A 19,355-nucleotide genomic window follows, 5' to 3' on the forward strand; every position below is an offset into this window, starting at 1 on the left:
ATGTCCTGAACTCGGCTCTCCCACCTCAGAGGCTCAGGCCTGACACCCGGCCGGAGCACCAAGACCCTGTCAGCCACACAGCAGTTCACTTTGGGGTTCCTCCCATCTCCTTGTGAGTTAGAGTCCACCACTGGTGGCTGGCAGGCACTGTGGTTGTCTGTGGCCTTTTCGTAAACAACAAGTTTCTCATCTCCACATGTCCTGGTAGTGGGGTTTCCCCCTTGGGCACCTGTGCTTAGAATCTCCCCACCTGGGGAAGGAAGCACCCTCAATAGCCAGATTTCATGGCCTGGACTTTGTCTGGGGGATGAAGGGGAAGGACTCCAAACAAGTGTCAAGTCATTAAATGTCAGAAAGGTGTTGCCAATAGTCCACTGGATCTGAATAATGTCCAAGGTATCAGAGTATATTAGTCTGTCCTCTTTAAAAAATTTCTTTTAATTTTACTTATTTTGGTGGGAATGTTAAAGAAAGGCAGGAAAATCTAATTGGCTATTTTTGGGATCAAATCATAGTGTTAAATTTTGGGGCAACAGTGGTAAAGAGATGTTTTAAGAATCCATAAAACTGTCCTCTGGAGCCTCCTGGATGCCACAGGGCATCCTTCAATGGGACTGCTCTTTAATTCATATGCTGCTTATGACATTTGATCCACAGTATTTTAGGGTGGCTTCTCTTAAGCAAGCAGATAGTACTGCAAAGCAGAGCACATCCAGAAAAGTGGTGTTACCAAATCCTCTCCTAGCCTTGAGTCCTGTGGCCACAGTACAGTAAGCCTATGTATGGGAGTCCCCTATACTCCCTAAAGTGACATAAGTGGGTCTGGATGGAGATATTTCTACCAGCGAAGTAACTTCCGACAAATCACTTACATCTCCTGAGTCTCAGTTTACTTATCTATGAAGTGAATATACCATGTCAGTCCTACTTACCCTAGAAGGATGTTATGAGGATGCAATGAGACAAAATATGAAATGTAATGTAAGTGGTTACTTGTTTTTCCTTATGGCTTTAATGAACTTTTGGAAGTCAAGGCTCAGTGAATGGTAGATCTTTCAGTGGTGATGTGAGAAGGACAGAAAATAGGCTCTTTGAGAACATCAGTCAATAAAGTCAACACTTGCTGGAGGCAGCCACTGTCTTTGCCTTTTTTCAGCAAGTACAGAAGAGCTACTGCATCACTCTCCAATTTCAGACAACAACTGGCCTGGAGAATAAAGTACTGATAGGACAGGTTATGTTGGGGTAGTAACAAACAACCCCAACATTTCAGTGACTTAATAAATAACTGAACTGTTTGTTGATACACGGTCTGGGTACCTTGGCAACCAACTGTCCTCCAGGAGTAGGGTGCTTCTATGCCCTGGTTTCCCAGGACGGTACAGTTTATGTCTCTTGTCCTGGCATAATTATTAATAGCACCCTTTTCATTCCCACACTGTCCTGGTTGGATGATAAATATTATCATCTTCCTGTAAATGGAGTAACTCAAGTATTCAGGCTGCCTCACACTCTCAACATGAGGCATTTGGCGCTGCTGAGAACAGAGAAAGTGGGGAACACCGTAGGAATTTTTACTATCTCATTCCAGAACTCACTTCAGTTTAAAGGCCATTGGCCAGAACTAGTCACATGACCCAACTGACTGCTAGGGGAGATGGTAAATTTCATCTTCTGAGCACCTAGCAAGGAGAAGAGAACCAGATACTGGCGCTAAAATATAATGCCTTCCATATCTGTATTGTCAGAATTGAAGACATATATGGAACTACTTCTCAGTGAGTGCCTGCCCTGCTTGTCTGACTGTACGTAGTCATCTCTAGGTGACTGATTACCAAAACTCAAGACAGGCAAGTGGGTGTTAGTCTTGTTGGTCTTTTCCCATTGGGTATTACTTATCACCCTCTGCTGGGTGACTGAGCTGTCACTATTGAGACTCTTCTCTCCTCTCCCAGGTAGATATCAACTGTCACCCTTCTTTCACTTGTGCCAAATTGATTGCTAGCCTACAGAATTAGTCCCTCTCCGCTCTCTGAACTGTCCACAAATGTGTTCCTTCTGATGGGCAATCTTCAAACAACTAGCACCTTCAAAGTCTGCTTTGCTTTGAAGAACACACTATCAAGCTTTCAGCATGACAGTTGACAGGTATGTTTCTGATGCAGCCTATTTTATGGTACCTGTCTATAAACATGGAAACGCCACCAGTACTTCCACAAAACTTTTGTAACCATCCAAGTCATACTGGTGAGGACTATGGAAGAGGTGGTCTCTCAGTGGTGTTCATAGAGGGAGACATTTCATGTTGCACTACTCTTCACCCAACAGTCCTTGTTTAAAATATCATCATGACTCAAGAGATGGCAATAACTGGCATGCTTGATCCTTAGAAACTCCGAAGTGTAGAAACGTGTCAAGATTTAACAGGTAAAAGTGAAAACTGGGAAAAAAGAAGTCAATTCAAAACATGCTTCTGTGTTAGATTAAAAACAAAAAAGGAAACAGAGAAATATGCCTTATTCTGCAATGTCATGAAAGTGCATTTTGTCAATCAACATAAAGATTGGCATTTGGATAGAGATATTTCTGCCAATTACCATAAGACAAAGGAGATTTCTTCCCTTCCCTCCTTGCCTATCCAAATATCATGCATCCACCAAGCTTCAGCCTAAGTCCCATCTCTGTTTTCCTGATAACTCTGGCCCATCGGAGTCTCTCCTTAGTCCACTGAAAAGTGTTTTCTCCAGAAAAAGAATTTTTTTTTTAAGTGTTTTCTCCGGAATACTTGCAGGAAATCACCAAGGTGGGGGTGGGGAAGAATCTCATTAAAATTCAGACTCCCAGGTCCACCTGAGACTTAGTGATCCAGAATCTGAGAGTGGAGGCCAGGGATTTGTGTTTTTTATAAAAAGATTCTTGCACATTAACTTATGGGGCTGTTATATTCTCACATCCTCCTAAAACACTTATTCACATAGTACCTGGAGCTATTAAATATTATAGAAACAATTTCATGAGCAGGGTTATTGGTTCTACAACTCTTTGTGAGCTTGTTAGGGACCCCAGTGTATATCTCAGGTCTTTTTCTATTATCCCCATCACACAGTGGTTATCAATTTACCTTGGGTGGATGGAACATCCCTGAGTTGTGAGTTATATACTGATTAGTTTCACCTGGGGCATAGCTGATACTGAAAAGTAGACACAAAGCATATTTAGATGAATCTAGTTTTCTTTTTTCAATTAATTTTTATTGGCATATAGTTGCTTTTTTTTAAAAATCACTATATTTATTTTTGGTTGCACCGGCTCTTAGTTGCAGCTTGCTGGCTCCTTAGTTGAGGCATATAGCCTCCCCAGTTGTAGCATGTGAACTCCTAGTTGTGGCACGCATGTGGGATCAAGTTCCCTGACCAGGGATCGAATCCAGGCCCCTTGCATGGGGAGCACAGAGTCTTAACCACTGCGCCACCAGGAAAGTCCCAGATGAATCCAGTTTTTTTTTTTAACTATTTTTTTAAATAATAAATTTATTTATTTTTGGCTGCGTTGGGTCTTTGTTGCTGCACACAGGCTTTCTCTTGTGGCGAGCGGGAGCTACTCTTTGTTGTGGTATGTGGGCCTCTCATTGCGGTGGCCTCTCTTGTTACAGAGCACAGGTTCTAGCCGTGCGGGCCTCAGTAGTTGTGGCATGTGGGCCCTAGAGCGCAGGCTCAGTAGTTGTGGCACACAGGCTAAGCTGCTCTGTGGCCTGTGGGATCTTCCTGGACCAGGGCTCGAACCCGTGTCCCCTGCATTGGCAGGCAGATTCCCGACCATTGTGTCACCAGAGAAGCCCTGCATCTAGTTTTAATTCCAATGGTGGAAAACTTAAAAACAACTTCTTCTGTAATATGAATAATTATTCCCTCATTTACTCATTCACTCGTTCCTTATCCCCTCATTCATTTATCTCTTCCTTTATTTGATAATCATCTATTGAATGACTACTATGTGCTTTGTGCTATAACCAGCAACTCAAAGAAAATCAGCTAAGTGTGGGAAACAGGCAAACCAACAATTACCCTATGTGTAATAAGTGCCAGGAGAAGATGTCATGGAGGTGAAGAAATCCACGAGGCTAAGAGAGGCTCTTTGGAGGTGTTGACATGGGCTGAATTTTTGGAAATGAGTAGGATTTAGCTGGACAGAAAAGGGATTTTCAAACTAACTAATGATTTTGCTTACAAATTTTAAATTGCTTGCTATGAAGTTTTCTTAATGAGAAATATGGTTTAAGTTTGTGCATGGTAACCCGTATGTCTACTGAATGTAAGAGCATTCTCTTTTAGTACTGTACAGGTGTTGGCATTTTAATAAAATGAAAAGCTTTGCTTTTTTTTTTTTTTTTTTTTTTTTTTTTTTTTTTTTTTTTTTTCCGGTACGCGGGCCTCTCACTGTCGTGGCCTCTCCCATTGCGGACCACAGGCTCCGGATGCGCAGGCTCAGTGGCCATGGCTCACGGGCCCAGCCGCTCCGCGGCATGTGGGATCTTCCCGGACCGAGGCACGAACCCGTGTCCCCTGCATGAGCAGGCGGACTCTCAACCACTGCGCCACCAGGGAAGCCCCGAAAAGAATTTTTATATCATTGTTAGCTAAACTACTTAAGGCTCTTCCAACTGAATTACATACATTTAAACTTATGCTCACAGTTTCATGGAAGTTTAGTAACTGCATTTCAAACAGTGTCAACCAGAGCCTCTAGGTAGTATTCCCCCAACTGTACATATTCCTAACTGGAGCACTGGTCTCATTATGTTCCATGCACATCTGTATTTACCGACCCCAGTTTGGGATGTGCAGGTTTCCTCCACTATTTAGCCCGTGTCCTTCTTGACCTTGAATGTCTATGAGAAAATAAAGAATAACAACATCAGAGTATCTGCTGCTAAGAAATAGCTAGTCTAATAAAACTAGTACCAATAACTGCAAAATTTCCCAACCAGAAGGTTAACATTAAATGAGTCGATTGTCAAGTATTTCTTACCGTGGAATACAAGCTTTTATACAGAACTTTTATTGCACATTTCTGTCCAATGAAATAGGTGTTGGAAATACAATGGCTTTTGGTGAGAAGAGTGCCCATTTATCCTTGAATTGTCATTGTTTCAGAAAGAAAGAAGCAAGGATAATTGGGGGAAAGGGCAGAGAACCTATGCCCTAAAACTAACTTTAAAAAAATAAATTTTTGTTGATATACAAAAGCACCAGAGAAAGCAGCAGTTTTCAGACTTATTGCAAAACAAAAAATAACAGACACTAAGTACTGATAAACACTCAAAATTTGTCAAGTGGCAGGATTTTTAAAATGTAAATGAGTGAGAATATAATATACTACGTTGACTGAATTGCTAGAAATTATCATGGTAACATGCAAAGATTTATACAACATTAACCGCTTTTTATCTTAAAGCTATGCTGTTTTAGGACTTTCAGATTTATGACCTGAAGTCCTTTCCCCCCCTCTTTCTGTAAACAAGAGAAACTGTGCAAATCTCTGCTTTCTGTCCATTCATGCAGGCTTATTGAAATATTGGTAAATTCCATAGGCCTGTACTACACAAATGTCCAAAAACAAGTAATAAGCAGCTCATTCTTCTTTCTTCCCTGCCTCTTCCAAATGAAGAAGAAGAACACATTTAATCATAAAGTGCAGAGACTTCTCCCAGATTGGAAAGGGGAGGGAAAGGGCCCATACTCCAGCCACCTATTAGGACACAGGTTACCTAGAACTTATCTATCTCTTGTTACGCTGCAATAGGGGCTCTAAAATGATGCTGCAGTTTTTCTACAGCCAAGAAATTGATGGGTGAAGCTGAGTAAATCTAATGCCACTGTTCTTCTTATGGGTGAGTATGGGTAGTAACTACAGTCTGCAACAGGGAGTTGTCATTACCACACAGCAGTCAATAAATGTACAGAAGAGGGCATGTATTCACAATGCTGCTCATTGCCAGATTTTCTATTTGGATATACTGGATGATTTTCACTCTGCAAACATGTTGCTGTGGTCCCTGCTTTGACACCATACTCTCTGGGGGGAAATTCAATACATCCATAATCATCTCAATAGCAATGCCAATAAGAAAACTTGCAGACAGAGGTCCCTGAGCCCCTCTGCCATGGCTACTACTGGACCCCTGGATTCCATCCTCTCCCATCTCTTCTGGACCTTTGCTCTTATCCTGCCTCTGGGGCAGCTGTTCTCTCTCCCTCTCTCTCCATGAGCTCTTTTTTTTTTTTTTTTTTTCCAATCAGATGACAAACAAATTAGAATTAGCTTTATCCTAATGGAATCTTCCTTTGTCCCTTCTCTCCCTTTGCAATGTATTCCCCTTTTCTCTCCTCTCCCCACCACCTATATTAAAGAACAGTTTATATGTTCTGTTTTCATGTTTTTTCCCACCAAATTAATCTCAACAACTACCTTTTACCCAACTTCTGCCCTGATGCCTATGTGCAGACTAGTTTCTCATCCTCAGTAGATCTGAAATCACCACACTCACTAATCTTTCCTAACTCTTTTGGCTTAAGCATTTGCCTACACTGGCTACCCCTTGCTTCTTGAAGTTTTGATCTCTCTTGCCTTCATGGCTACATTCTCACATTCTCTTCCTTCCCATCTAAACATGTCTCTGTTTCCTACTGAGGTCTCCTTCTCCCATCACCTAAATATGGCCACTCCTCATGACCAGGATCTCAGTCTTCTGTTCCCCCTCTCTCTGCTAGCTCTATCTCTGTCTCTGTCTTCTTTCCAATCTCATCTACTACCTCCTTTGCCTCATATTTCCAAATCTAAATCTCCAAGCCCACAGCTGGCTGTCCAGTGACCTTCTCAACACTCAACTTGATGCCCTGCCAGAACCCCACACTCAGCATTTTCACACTTACCAGTCACATCTTCCCCAGACTCACTGCCTTATTCTGTCCTCCCTATCTACAGGCCCTTGGCAGCCTTCTTGCCTCTCCCATGCTTTCCTTGATGGCTCAGGAGCAGAAAGCCTGGGAATTGCATTTCCTCAGACACCACTGCCAGCTTTCAGGTTCTTCTAATGAGGTGCATGCACAATATTTTGAAGGCTGAAAAGAAGCATATGTTTTCCTCCCCTGCCAATAGTGATGGAGACCACATGGGCTTCAACAATGTCAAGTTTTGCCACAGCTGGCTGGACTTGCCCTCCCTTGCCTGTTACCAGTCTCAGGACTGCAGGGCTGCTGTGACCACTGTTCTCATGGTTTCTCCACCTTTGGAAGCAGCAACAAACTCCTAACTCTGGACCACAGCTCAGCTTGAACTTGACATTTAGCAGAGGTCCCCCGACATCTGCTCCTTGAACCCTTCCTTTTGTTGCTGTGGGCATGTACTCCCCTGGATTGAATCCCTCTGTGCTACAAGTGTTTTGACAGGTGTCTTTTCCTGACTGACCCCAAGACGACCCCACTCCCAGTCACTCAGGATAAAAGGTCTGCAGCATCATTCTCAACTGTTGCCTCTCTGCACCAAAGGCCCACCACTTTCCAAGCACTGCCAATCCTTCCCTTTCAATGCCCTCCTCTTTCCTTGATCAATGTCTCTACTTTGATCAGGCTCTATTTCCTGTCATTGAACTGCTCTAAAAGTTTTCTAACCAGTTCCCCTACAAACTAGTTAGACTAGTTCCCCTAACTAGTAAGTCACTTCATCATCTTTACCTACCATCAGGTCAACCTTCTTCGAACAATAATGCTTACCCTTTCAAGAATTTCGTTACAAACCTTACATGGACCCATCCTCCTGGCCCACAGGACAAAGAATAAACCACATAGCAGGGTGTGTACAATATTTCCTTCTTCCTATGGCCTTATTATATCCCCCTTTCCCTCTTCACATACCATATGTGCAGTCAGTCATGGCTACTTGGAATCATTCTTGCAAGAGAACCCTTGCTTTCTGGCCTCCAGACCTACTTCTCATGATTCTCCCATCTAGAATGTGACTTTCCTCCACCCCCAGCAAAGGTCTTCAAATTCTTTAAGAATCAACTCAACTGTCACTGGTAATCCCCATATCAGAAAGGATTCCTGTAGCATTCTGAACCCGACCTACAGGGCTCATCTTACTCTTGCAGGTTTTGCATTTCAACAGCTGCGCTATATCCCCTGTGACCCAACATGGGAGCTACATAACTTTTACTTGAACTGTATTCTCTACGCTGTGCTTCAGTCTTTGGTTTGGTAAATTGTGAAAACCAGGAAACATGGGACTGAGGTCACTTGCCGTGTTTGTGATCCAAGCCAGAACCTAACCTTCCTGAGATCTGGGTATGAGGGGCTCACCTATTTAGTAGTTAATGATGTACTCCAGTTAACTTACCAAATCTCTGCCAAGCCAGAATTTTATAGAGACTATTGCTTCAAATTAGTGAATGATGAGATCGCAAACTTTCTCATATATAATTTTTTCCATTTTATGACTTTCTGTTTTATAGGTAAGATCTAGGATTCTAAATGGGTAAATACATATACATTAAGTTGAACCACATGAAATTGCTGATATTTGACCATTTTTGATCTATAAAATGATAGTTCTACATGGTTCAACCTAGTAAATACATTAAAAGAGATTTTTTTTTTTTAAATTTATTTATTTTTATATTTATTTTTGGGTGTGTTGGGTCTTTGTTTCTGTGCGAGGGCTTTCTCTAGTTGCGGCAAGCGGGGACCACTCTTCATCGCGGTGCGTGGGCCTCTCACTACCGCGCGGCCTCTCGTTGCGGAGCACAGGCTCCAGACGCGCAGGCTCAGTAGTTGTGGCTCACGGGCCTGGTTGCTCCGTGGCATGTGGGATCTTCCCGGACTAGGGCTCGAGCCTGTGTCCCCTACATTGGCAGGCGGATTCTTAACCACTCTGCCACCAGGGAAGCCCTAAAAGAGATTTTTGTTGCACGTTTTTCACAATAAGGTTTGCTATATATAAAAGGCATAATGAACAAATACACTTAAGAACAGATACGCCTCACAGTAAAGGGCTGCAATGATGACAATGCTAGTGTGGAATATTTATTAAGTACTTACTGTATACCAGCCATCATGGTGAGTACATAGATTATCTCTTTCCTTTTCTTATAACAACTCAGTTTTAATCACCATTGGATAGATGGAAAAACTGCTGCTTTAAGTGGTTAAGGAACTTGCCCAGGTCACTGAGCTAGTAAGCAGTGGAAGAATCTGAAGGAAGACTTACTCTATAGTTGCTATTTTTGATCACATTGAAAAAAAAATTAACTACCTTTTTCTCCTGGGGTCTTTCAGATTCCTTGGCCCCTCTTGGCAATACCAGGAAGAAGAATAAAGAGAAATGGAACTCAAGGAAGAGCCTAAATGCCACCTCCTCCTCAATGCTTTTCTTGACTACTGGCGCTTTGATCTGTGTGCGGTATTACTACATAGTCCTTTATCTCTCCCTCCCCTTTGGTTCGACTTAGCATATGTTGCTTCCGTTCATCGCTCGGTATATGCTTAAATTTCCCAATTAAATTGTAAAGTTTTGATAAGACAGTGAGCATGTCTAATGTGTTTCATATTCAAGACCAAGGAAGAGACACTTTATTTGCACCTAAACACAATCCATCCGTCCGTCCATCCATCCATCCATCCAACAGCTATTGGATGTTAACATTTCTGGGTGCAAAGAACACTAAGATAACAGACCCAGTCTCTATCAAAAGGAACTTACTGCTGGTTAATGGGGCACGAACAAATTTGTCAGCACAAACAACGGCGCAGGTTATGTACCGTGAGACAGATAAGCCTGACTGTGCTGAGAGCAGAGAGATGGGCCTCTCGGCAGTGGTTTTAAAGAACTGATACTGTTGAGGTGAAGCTGGAGAGGTAAGCAAGGATTAGCCACTGGAAAAACTTGAGAAAAAGATGCTCAGCAAGAAAGAACAGCTTGTGCAAAGACACAAAAGAGCCTGGGATAGTCGAGTCACTGTGAGTGCTTGTTTTGGCTTAGTGACAGGAATAAACAAAGCAAGTAGAGGAGAGAAGTAGGAGAGAGAAAGGAAATAGGAAAGAGAAAGGAAGGAAAACGGAAAAGAGTAAAATTTGCCCTTGATTTTAGGAAAGTTCCAATGAAGGTAAAAGCAGCAGCCCCATACCAACCAATAAAACCAGATAAACTCAGAGCTACTGCTCAGTGGCCAGAAAGATGGCCATGACCCGAAGGCCCAGACCCACCCCCCAAAGACAGCTTGGTGTGTAAGAAGTAAAAGAGTCACCATCACACAAAGTCCGTTGATTTATAATAAACTTGGGGAAGTTGAAAATATAGTCACATGGATACAAAAAGCTGATGAAAATAAAGAAAGTTCTATTCCTACCTGCTTTGGTAATCAAAGCTCTTTAGCTGAACAGATGTACATTTCACCAAAATCTGATGGAAACAAATCTTCACAGGCTTTCTGTATTAAGAAATAATTTAGTGGCCTTCCCCAGAGACAGCATGCTCTTTGTCTAAATACAAAATAACACAAGGAAACTGGTCTTTTGGAATCCTTAATTAAACAGTATTAATCCTAGAGAGGAAAGTAGGGTCTGTTACCCAAAATGAATCATAATAAAACAAGAGGAAGTTTTCCAAGTCTGGACACGTTGCTAACAACATTCAATGTAAGGAAGGATTTTATTATATTTCTTAAAAGTTTGTGTCTGAAGCATTCAGGAAGGGATAGTTGAGTCAGGCTAATAGACCAGAGCTAATGGCTACCTCCAAGGTGATCAGCCTCACAGAGAAAACATCTGCTTAGGAAAATTTATTTTGACAGAAAACCAGGAGATACGGCAATGCAATATTTATGGATTGCAACTCAAAGGAAACAACCTTTTACTATGTAATTGAATGACATAAATTTATAATGCCTTATACATTTCCTAAATTTGCATTGAATAATGGCAAAGGGTGAGGAAACTACCCCATTGCTAACTGGTTGAGATGCAGTGTGAAATGTGTTCAATATTTATATTCTTTCCACACCAATCTTCTATTTTTATTTATATGATCACTCCCTGACAAACATAATATGAACAATGTCTGCAGAATTTTTATTAACAAAGTGCTAAGACAATACTTCCGTGCCTATGTAAAACCATCTGCTAATGTCTCATGCCGAAACCTATTTGTATTATTTTATTTTTTCCTTCTTAGGGGTTCTGAAGGTAACCATTTCCCATTAAATTAATCATGGCCACCTTTGAGGCATTTATGCATTCTTCTTGCATTTCACATTTTTTGGAGAAACCCCTGGGTATTCAGATTCATTATGGAAATTCCTAAAATCAAAGCAGGGTCAGGTTTAGAAGTGTAATATACCTTTCTTTTCCTAATGCAGGACCAGAGGCCTATGCACAAATACAGTATTTCATTTTGCAGTTAAGTTCAGGTGAGCTATTCAAACTTCAGTATGTGAAATATGACATGATTACCATTATTGAAACCCCCATAATTCTCCTTTTTTTTTTTTTTTTTTTGCGGTACACGTGCCTCTCACTGTTGTGGCCTCTCCCGTTGCGGACCACAGGCTCTGGACGCGCAGGCTCAGTGGCCATGGCTCATGGGCCTCGCCGCTCCGCAGCACGTGGGATCTTCCCGGACCGGGGCACAAACTCGTGTCCCCTGCATCGGCAGGCAGACTCTCAACCACTGTGCCACCAGGGAAGCCCTCTCCTTTATTTTTGAATGGAAACATTGCTGAAGGTGCCTGATTAGAAATGGACAGAACAAGGTATAGAACTCCTGCCTGAAGATTCTGAAGAAAATTCTTTTCTCAAACTGTGAATCATCCTCATTGAACTAGAATACAGACTCATCTCACTAACAAATCCTGATGACCCAGGACTTTTTTGTAAAGCAAGTTTCTCCCCTCCTCCCTGCCCTTTCCCTGACATATAGCAGTAACGCTGAAGAAATCGCCATGGACTGAAGTTGGAGAACTCAGAACATAGCTTTATAATCAAACTCATGCTTTACAATGGATACCACTTCTCACCTGCCACTTAATTTCTTGGGGTCATTTAAGACGGTAAAAAATGAAAGATTAGCAAGTCAAAGCTCTTCTCCACCTCTTCAAGGGCAAGGTGGAGAATCTTTTCAAACCTTCCTAAGTCCTCTAACTTAATTCCATACTTCCCCAGGAAGCTCTCCTTGATCTCTTAGGTCTTGTTGATTTCTCTATCCTAGTAACTCCTCCAGTGTTTTTTTTGTCTGTAATACTTTTCTATCACTCACATCTTTTTTAGCTACAGTAATTCAAGGGAAACTTTGTCTTAAAAAGAAACTAACTGCTTCTCTGGTGGCACAGTGGTTGAGAATCCACCTGCCGATGCAGGGGACACGGGTTCGTGCCCTGGTCCGGGAAGATCCCACATGCTGTGGAGCGGCTGGGCCTGTGAGCCATGGCCGCTAAGCCTGTGCGTCCGGAGCCTGTGCTCCGCAATGGGAGAGGCTACAACAGTGAGAGGCCCACATACCACAAAAAAAAAAAAAAAAAAAAAAAAAAAGAAACTAACTCATGGTTGGCATTATACAAAGCCACAGAGCAGGCCTACAAGGTGTGATGAGTGGAGAATGCCTAAAAGACTTCCAACCCTCTAGCCTTGTTGATATTTGAAAGTTAACCATTAGAGGTTAATTTCTTTATCTTAAATTATTGCCTACAGATTATTAGGGAAATGCAAATCACAGTGAGATACCACCTCACACCTGTCAGAATGGTTATTGTCAAAAAGGCAAGAAATAACAAGTGTTGGTGGGGATGTAGAGAAAAGGGAACCCACACCATGTTGGTGGGAATGTAAATTGGTATAGCCACTGTGTAAGGCAGTATGGAGATTCCTCAAAAAATTAAGAATAGAAATACCATATGATCTAATTATCCTAATTCTGGGTATTCATACAAAGAATATGAAAACACTAATCTGAAAAGATACCTGCACCCCCATATTCATAGCGGCATTAATTACAACAGCCAAGATATGGAAACCCCTCAGCAGCCATCAATGGATAAATGGATAAAGAAGATGTGGTATTTATATACAATGGAGTAACTCAGCCAGAAAAAAAGAGATGAAATCTTGCCATTTGTGACAACAAGGATGGACCTTGAGGGTTTTATGCTAAGTGACGTAAGTTAGATGGAGAAAGACAAGTTCCATATGATTTTACTTATAGGTGGCAAATAAAAAACTAATAAGGTAGCAAACAAGCAAATACAAAACAAGTGAACGAACCAAACCAAACCAAACCAAACCCATAGATAGAGAGAACAGAGCAGTGGTTACCAGAGGAAAAGGGATCGGGGGGAGGGCAAGATGGGTAAAGGGCATCAACCGTATGGTGATGGAAAAAACAATTTTAGTGGTACAGTTTTGATGATAATCAATCAATCAATCAATTAATTAATTAAAATAAAAGCTCTTGGAGGGAAAACATTAATGAAGGAAACAGGCCTAGCCATAGGAATGAAGATAAACCTGAAATGGAATCCTATTTCTTGTCCTTTTCGATCGTACAGTATGATATTATAAAATTTACTTCTCTTTTAGCAACTGAAAAGCAGGGATACCTTTGTGAGTTGCTATTTGGAGTGGAGATAACACAAGGAAACCACATAGTAGAGTGTCTGGTGCTCAGGAGGCACTTGATATGTTGCAGTTCCTATTTATTTTTGTCATTTTAAATCACTGAGAAGAGTTTATTAGATTTTTCTGAAGCAAAAGTTCATAGGTAATGAAGGTAGCAGAATACGCCACCCCCAAATATGACTGTAGGAGTTCAGGACACATCACCCCAAAATATACTGCTTTGGCATACTGATTATTTTGAGTGGCAGACATTTGAAAAACAGCAAATGCAGGGTGTTTCCCCTGAACTCCACTCCTCTGCCTAAAGACAGATCCTCCAGGGCTTCCCTGGTGGCGCAGTGGTTGGGAGTCCGCCTGCCGATGCAGGGGACGCGGGTTCGTGCCCCCGTCTGCGAGGATCCCACATGCCGCGGAGCAGCTGGGCCCGTGAGCTGTGGCCGCTGAGCCTGTACGTCCGGAGCCTGTGCTCCGCAATGGGAGAGGCCACGTTAGTGAGAGGCCCATGAACCAAAAAAAAAAAAAAAAAAAAAAAAAAAAAAAAAGACAGATCCTCCAAAAGAAACTCCATTGTCATCAATCCCCTTCCTGGGAATTTCATCAACCAGGGACAACTGACTCATCACAGGAAAGAAGACTAGACATTGGCACCACATCCAGAAAGACTCTCACAAACAATCACACCTCCCATCTATTCTTCTAAGGACCCATTCATCTTTCTGAATATCATTTTCTCTTCCAAGAGGCCTTCCCCCTCCCTCCCCCTTTCCCTAATAAGATGATCTCTAATCCTGAATTCTAAAGCCATCTCTTTGAGCAATTCATTTTTCCTAGGCATCTCCCATGTAGACAAGAGGCATACATGTTAATAAACTTCTGTTCATTTTTCTCCTGTTGACCTGTCTTTTATTACTGGGGGTCTCGTATAAGAACTCGAAAAGGCAAAGGGAAAATTACTTTAGCTCCCCTGCAACAGGGTATTTTGAGGGAAGAGACAGAAGCCAAGAGGAGATCACTGACCAGTAGTGGGTAGAATCACAGATGCAGGAGGAGAGTCAAAGCAGAGGACACCTAAAACTGAAGCATATGCTTCACCTGCTCGGAATCCTAGGGCAGGAATCCTAGGAACCTGTGTGTTACTTTGTCTCTCCCTTCACATTGTTTTACACCTTAATTAAAATTCCTCATTTAAGTTCTGTGTAAGAGTCCTTCAGAAATGTCACCCTCAACTCTGATTATTCCTTGACCTTGTGCCCCTCGACAAGAGTGACGAAGCCACACAGATTGGGCAGGAGGCATTTTGCTTGTCCCTCATATTTGACAGGAACGCTAGACTCACTGCACGTGCCTAATCACACTCAAAGAGTCAAGAAAGCTGCCCAAACTAACAAAACCCAAGAGAAGGAAGCATATTACTTGAAAAATACAGCTAATTATAAATAAACTCACTATGGAATAAGGATAAAACTGTAATCATCTCTGAAATGTGTGATAATTACTATGAAAAACAAATCCTCCACTTATGTCTCCTAAGTTTACTCTTTTTTAGTGAAATTCAGAAAAGCCTGTCTGGGTCCAACTCGGCAAACTGCAGAGGGAACCGAGCTGGTGCTGGCTGCCTGCCTTCTTGTCCTCTGCCCTGTCACTGACCAGCTGTGTGGCCTTGGGCCCGTTAGTATCTCCCTGTATCTCAAGTTTCCTTATGAGAAAAATTTGCCTGTCACATAAGAATGGTTCCATAAATGATACATGTAGCCAATTATAAATGAAGTTATTTATTAACTCAACAAATAATTATTAGGTATCTAGCACTGCCTGAGATATTGAGGCAATCAAAGAAGACTCACAAGGTGGGAAGTATTGAAAAAGAGACATCAGGCCCCAAATGGAGTCATTTATGCTAAGCCCACTTCACCAAATTGAGACTTAATACCTAACCTAGTTACAGTTTCACCCTCTCCCAGGAATGTAATCTTTACCAGTCAGTCTAAAGCTACCTGGTCAGCACTAGTGATGTAATCCACCTGAGAGACCCCTGCTGTCCCCCTGCCCAAAGGAAGGTGACCTTGCCTGAAACAATTTATTCTTTGCTAGTAACCTCCTCGTCCTGCCTCTTTCTGCCAATAAAGGCCTTCCATTTTGTACAGATTGGTGGAGCTCCTTTCTATGTGCTAGATGGAATTGTTGAATAAAGCCAGTAAGATCACAAAAATTACTCAGTTGACTTTTGCTTTTTAACAGATCTGGTGGCGGCTGTGGGTTCCAAAGGAGACTTCTGATGGTTTCAGGAACAATGAGAAAACACGTCTTGGTACCCACAAAGCCTGCGAGTTCCCTTTCTCACCATTTCTGAGCACCATGGGAAGTTCCTTCCTCTTAGTTCTGAGCTCCGCTTTCTTTGCATTGAGCTCCTGATCTAATTGGCTTTCTAGTCCAGGGCAGGTTAGCTTAAGTTAGCAGATAGTTCCACCCAGAACCCAAGCTTTGAACGCTTGGTTCAGTCCCCAGTTGCCCATTTGGTTGGAATCGCAGTCTACAGTCCGCTTGTGTTGGATTCTGCCGGCTCAGTCCTTTCTCCAGCCCCTAGGTCCACTTTGGGAATTGTTGCAGGTGAGCCCAAGGCCTTCTTGTGGCCAGTCCACAGTAACATCTCTTTGACTACTGCTGGTATCTGAAGGTTCACATGAGGTAAAGGCTGGTGCTAATGGGAATCTTGGACGCCAAAAGCCACAAAATGGGTGGGCACAGATTGAGCAGTTAAGGGCTCTTAGAACTCTTACCACCTGACTCTAAGACTCCTGTTAGGATAAATTGGTCACAGCATGGGTTAGATGAACACGTGGCCACCTGCCAAACTCAAGAAAATTTCCGTGCAGTGTGGTGCACTGTAGTCTCAACATAGTGGCACAGCCTTCTTAGGTATTAGTTTGGCTCTGAAAGCCCCAAAGCCTTAGCTAATGACATAGGATCTTTAAGTTCCAAAGAGTCCAGCACATGACCTCCTGGCACCTGCTAATTTTATATCTAAGAACTATGGTCCCAGAAGCTATAAGTATTGACAAAAATTGCAAAAACTTACTAAAGACAACCTAGCATTATGATGACCATTTGGGAAACATTCCAATTAGACAACATTGATTATTTAAAAAGTGCACCTGAAAGCAAGTGTTCCCAAACAAAACAAACAGAATGGGATACCTATTTTAACTGGTATGCACATGCTTCCCAAAGCCTTCAAGATCCTCAGATAATTCATTGAAAAATTCATGGCAAAAGGCTAATGAAAACTTAAAGATATAAGAGGCACCTAAAACAAAAGACTGTAAGACTTACGTAACTCCTACTGTTCCTTTCTATCCTCCTTTATTTGCATAGTCATTCTAGTAATCCTATGTCTGAATTGTATTTCCACTTTGAAGAGACTATTAAACACTTACCTTTTAAAATAAGATGACCCGAGACTACAGGCCATCCTCTTTAGCTATCTTTCACTCCTTGGTCAAAAGCTTAACTAAGGGCCATAGTTAAATAATTTTCCAAACCCAAGAGATGATCTTCAAAAGTTCTTGTAAATGGATTAAGTCTTGAGATTAATGGATTGATAAAAAGGCAAAAAATGAGATGGCTTGGAGGCCATTTGGTCTATTTGAACTCATGACCATTCCTGAGAACTTTGAAAGGACTTGTCTGCTGAGTTAGTGGCCGTATAGACAACCCCGTATCTACTGAGAACTAAAATAGTGCCTGCCATATCAGTAAACAAAGGATGTTGCAGCCATCAAGCCATCACATTACAGCCGCCCACCCGGACGGTGACCTCTGAGGGAACTCAAGATGGACACAAATGGGCTGCCGACTTCCAAGCCCATCTAGCAGTCAGCCCCTGCAGCCACCCCCATGGAACACCCTGAGGAGACTCAGGATGAGAAAACACAGGATACTGGCCCCAGATAGCTGAGGTGCATATCAAAGGAATGATTTCAGTGAGCCCAGACTCTTGCATCTTCCCATACATAGAAAAGCGCTAACTTCCTTAACTTGAAATATCTCGTTTTCTTTTATTAACAGTAATCTTTTAATGTTCCTACTTCCTGGTCTTTGTTGCAAAAACTCCTATATATCCTGGCTTCCCCCCTTACTCTTCAGAGCAGTCTCTCAGTATTATTTGAGATACTGTCTCCCAGGCTTGACGTCCAAAGAATGTCCGCCAAATAAAACATAACTCTCAACTTTTAGGTGGTATATATATTTTTTAGTCGACACTACTATTGAAGCAGCACTCCCGTATGGACCCCTTTCCAAGGAAGTGAGACTCTGATGGATTTTCTGGTAAACTATGTTATTTCCTTAAACAGCCAAGGGGAAACTAAAATTAAAATTAATGAAAAACCTTGCCAAATTCTAATAGATACTAGAACCTGCAGACAGGATCCTGAGAAAATTGGCAGAAGCCAGTTAAGGGTGAGAATTCTTACCAGGGTCAAATTCCCCACATCTGTCTGTAGCACCTGGTAGAGAGAGAAAAATAACATATCTTTTGTACCCTCTCTGGGGATGCCTCTTGAGTCCAAGGGATTGTTCAGTACTGCCAGAAATATTCACTGTCACAGCTGGAAACTGACAAGATATTTAAAATAATTTTTAAAAGTAGTTCTGCGATGGTTAAGTTGGCCAAAATGGAAGCTGATATTCAAAGCCTGGCAGGGACTATTTTTTTTTTTTTAGGGCTTCTCCTTCAAGCTAAAATAAAACTATGTACCTAAGAAGAAAGAAAAACCCTCCGAAGCCTTTGTGAGAGAATTTACTAAAACATTCCAAAGACACACAGCTCTAAATCCAGAACACAGAAATCATTTGATTTACAACTTCGTTGGTAATCCTCTCCCTGATATAAAGAAGCAGACTGAGGATAATGTAGCTAGATGGTTGGATCAACCTGTGATGTCATTTAAGTTGCAATGTAATTCCTTGAGAAATTAAAAGCAACTGTTTTCAGCTTACAAATCTTTGTAAAACCAGAAATGCAGCTCCAGAAACAACTCAAAGTCCACCTATCCTTTTTAATAATCCCCAAACCTTCCCTATTTATCTCAAAGGGCTTGTAAGTACTGGAAAAATTCTGACCTTTGGAAAAAAAAGTCCTTCTTGGAAGAAATTGCATTCTTTCCCTGTGCCTTTGAGATGTAAATATTCCATCTGGTCTTCTTTAGGAACTCTTATCTAGTCCATTTCCTTGAAATATGAACCTCAAGGAAGTAATTCTTATTAGAAAAAATAAAGGGGGGAAGGTTATGTGGGACTTGGCTAGATTAAAAATCTTGTCTTCTTTACAAATATTAATAAAAGGCTCTAGTCATGTGAGCACATAACCTTAACTTATTCTATCTGCTAGAAACATAATTTGGATCTAACTTCCTTCTTTTTTAATGAGTGAATTATATATTATTGTACCTGATTCATGGCTACAATTTTAGAACAAAAGCTATAACATCTATGTTTGCATCTGTCTGTATGTTTATGTGTCTATATACATGTGTTGTAGATATATGGTATTTTCTAGCTTTGAATGGCATAGCCAAAATTAATATGCAAAAGAGCTCTATTTAATTGGCTTAAAGAAAATTAAGCATTAATATGAGTTAAGTATTCCTACAACTCTCAGAAATATAATAAAAGTGAACCCAAATATTTTTCAAG

The 19,355-nt window shown here is 41.6% G+C and overlaps 1 protein-coding gene across 8 annotated transcripts in view; it reads right to left on the reverse strand.

Moving 5' to 3' along the window:
- Positions 1-19,355, reverse strand: part of NCKAP5 (NCK associated protein 5) — a 1,012,185-nt gene that overhangs the window by 365,773 nt on the left and 627,057 nt on the right. The gene's annotated exons all lie outside the window — the stretch shown is intronic.

The sequence above is a fragment of the Kogia breviceps genome, chromosome 2, assembly GCF_026419965.1.
Source record: "Kogia breviceps isolate mKogBre1 chromosome 2, mKogBre1 haplotype 1, whole genome shotgun sequence".
NCBI classification, from domain to species: domain Eukaryota; kingdom Metazoa; phylum Chordata; class Mammalia; order Artiodactyla; family Physeteridae; genus Kogia; species Kogia breviceps.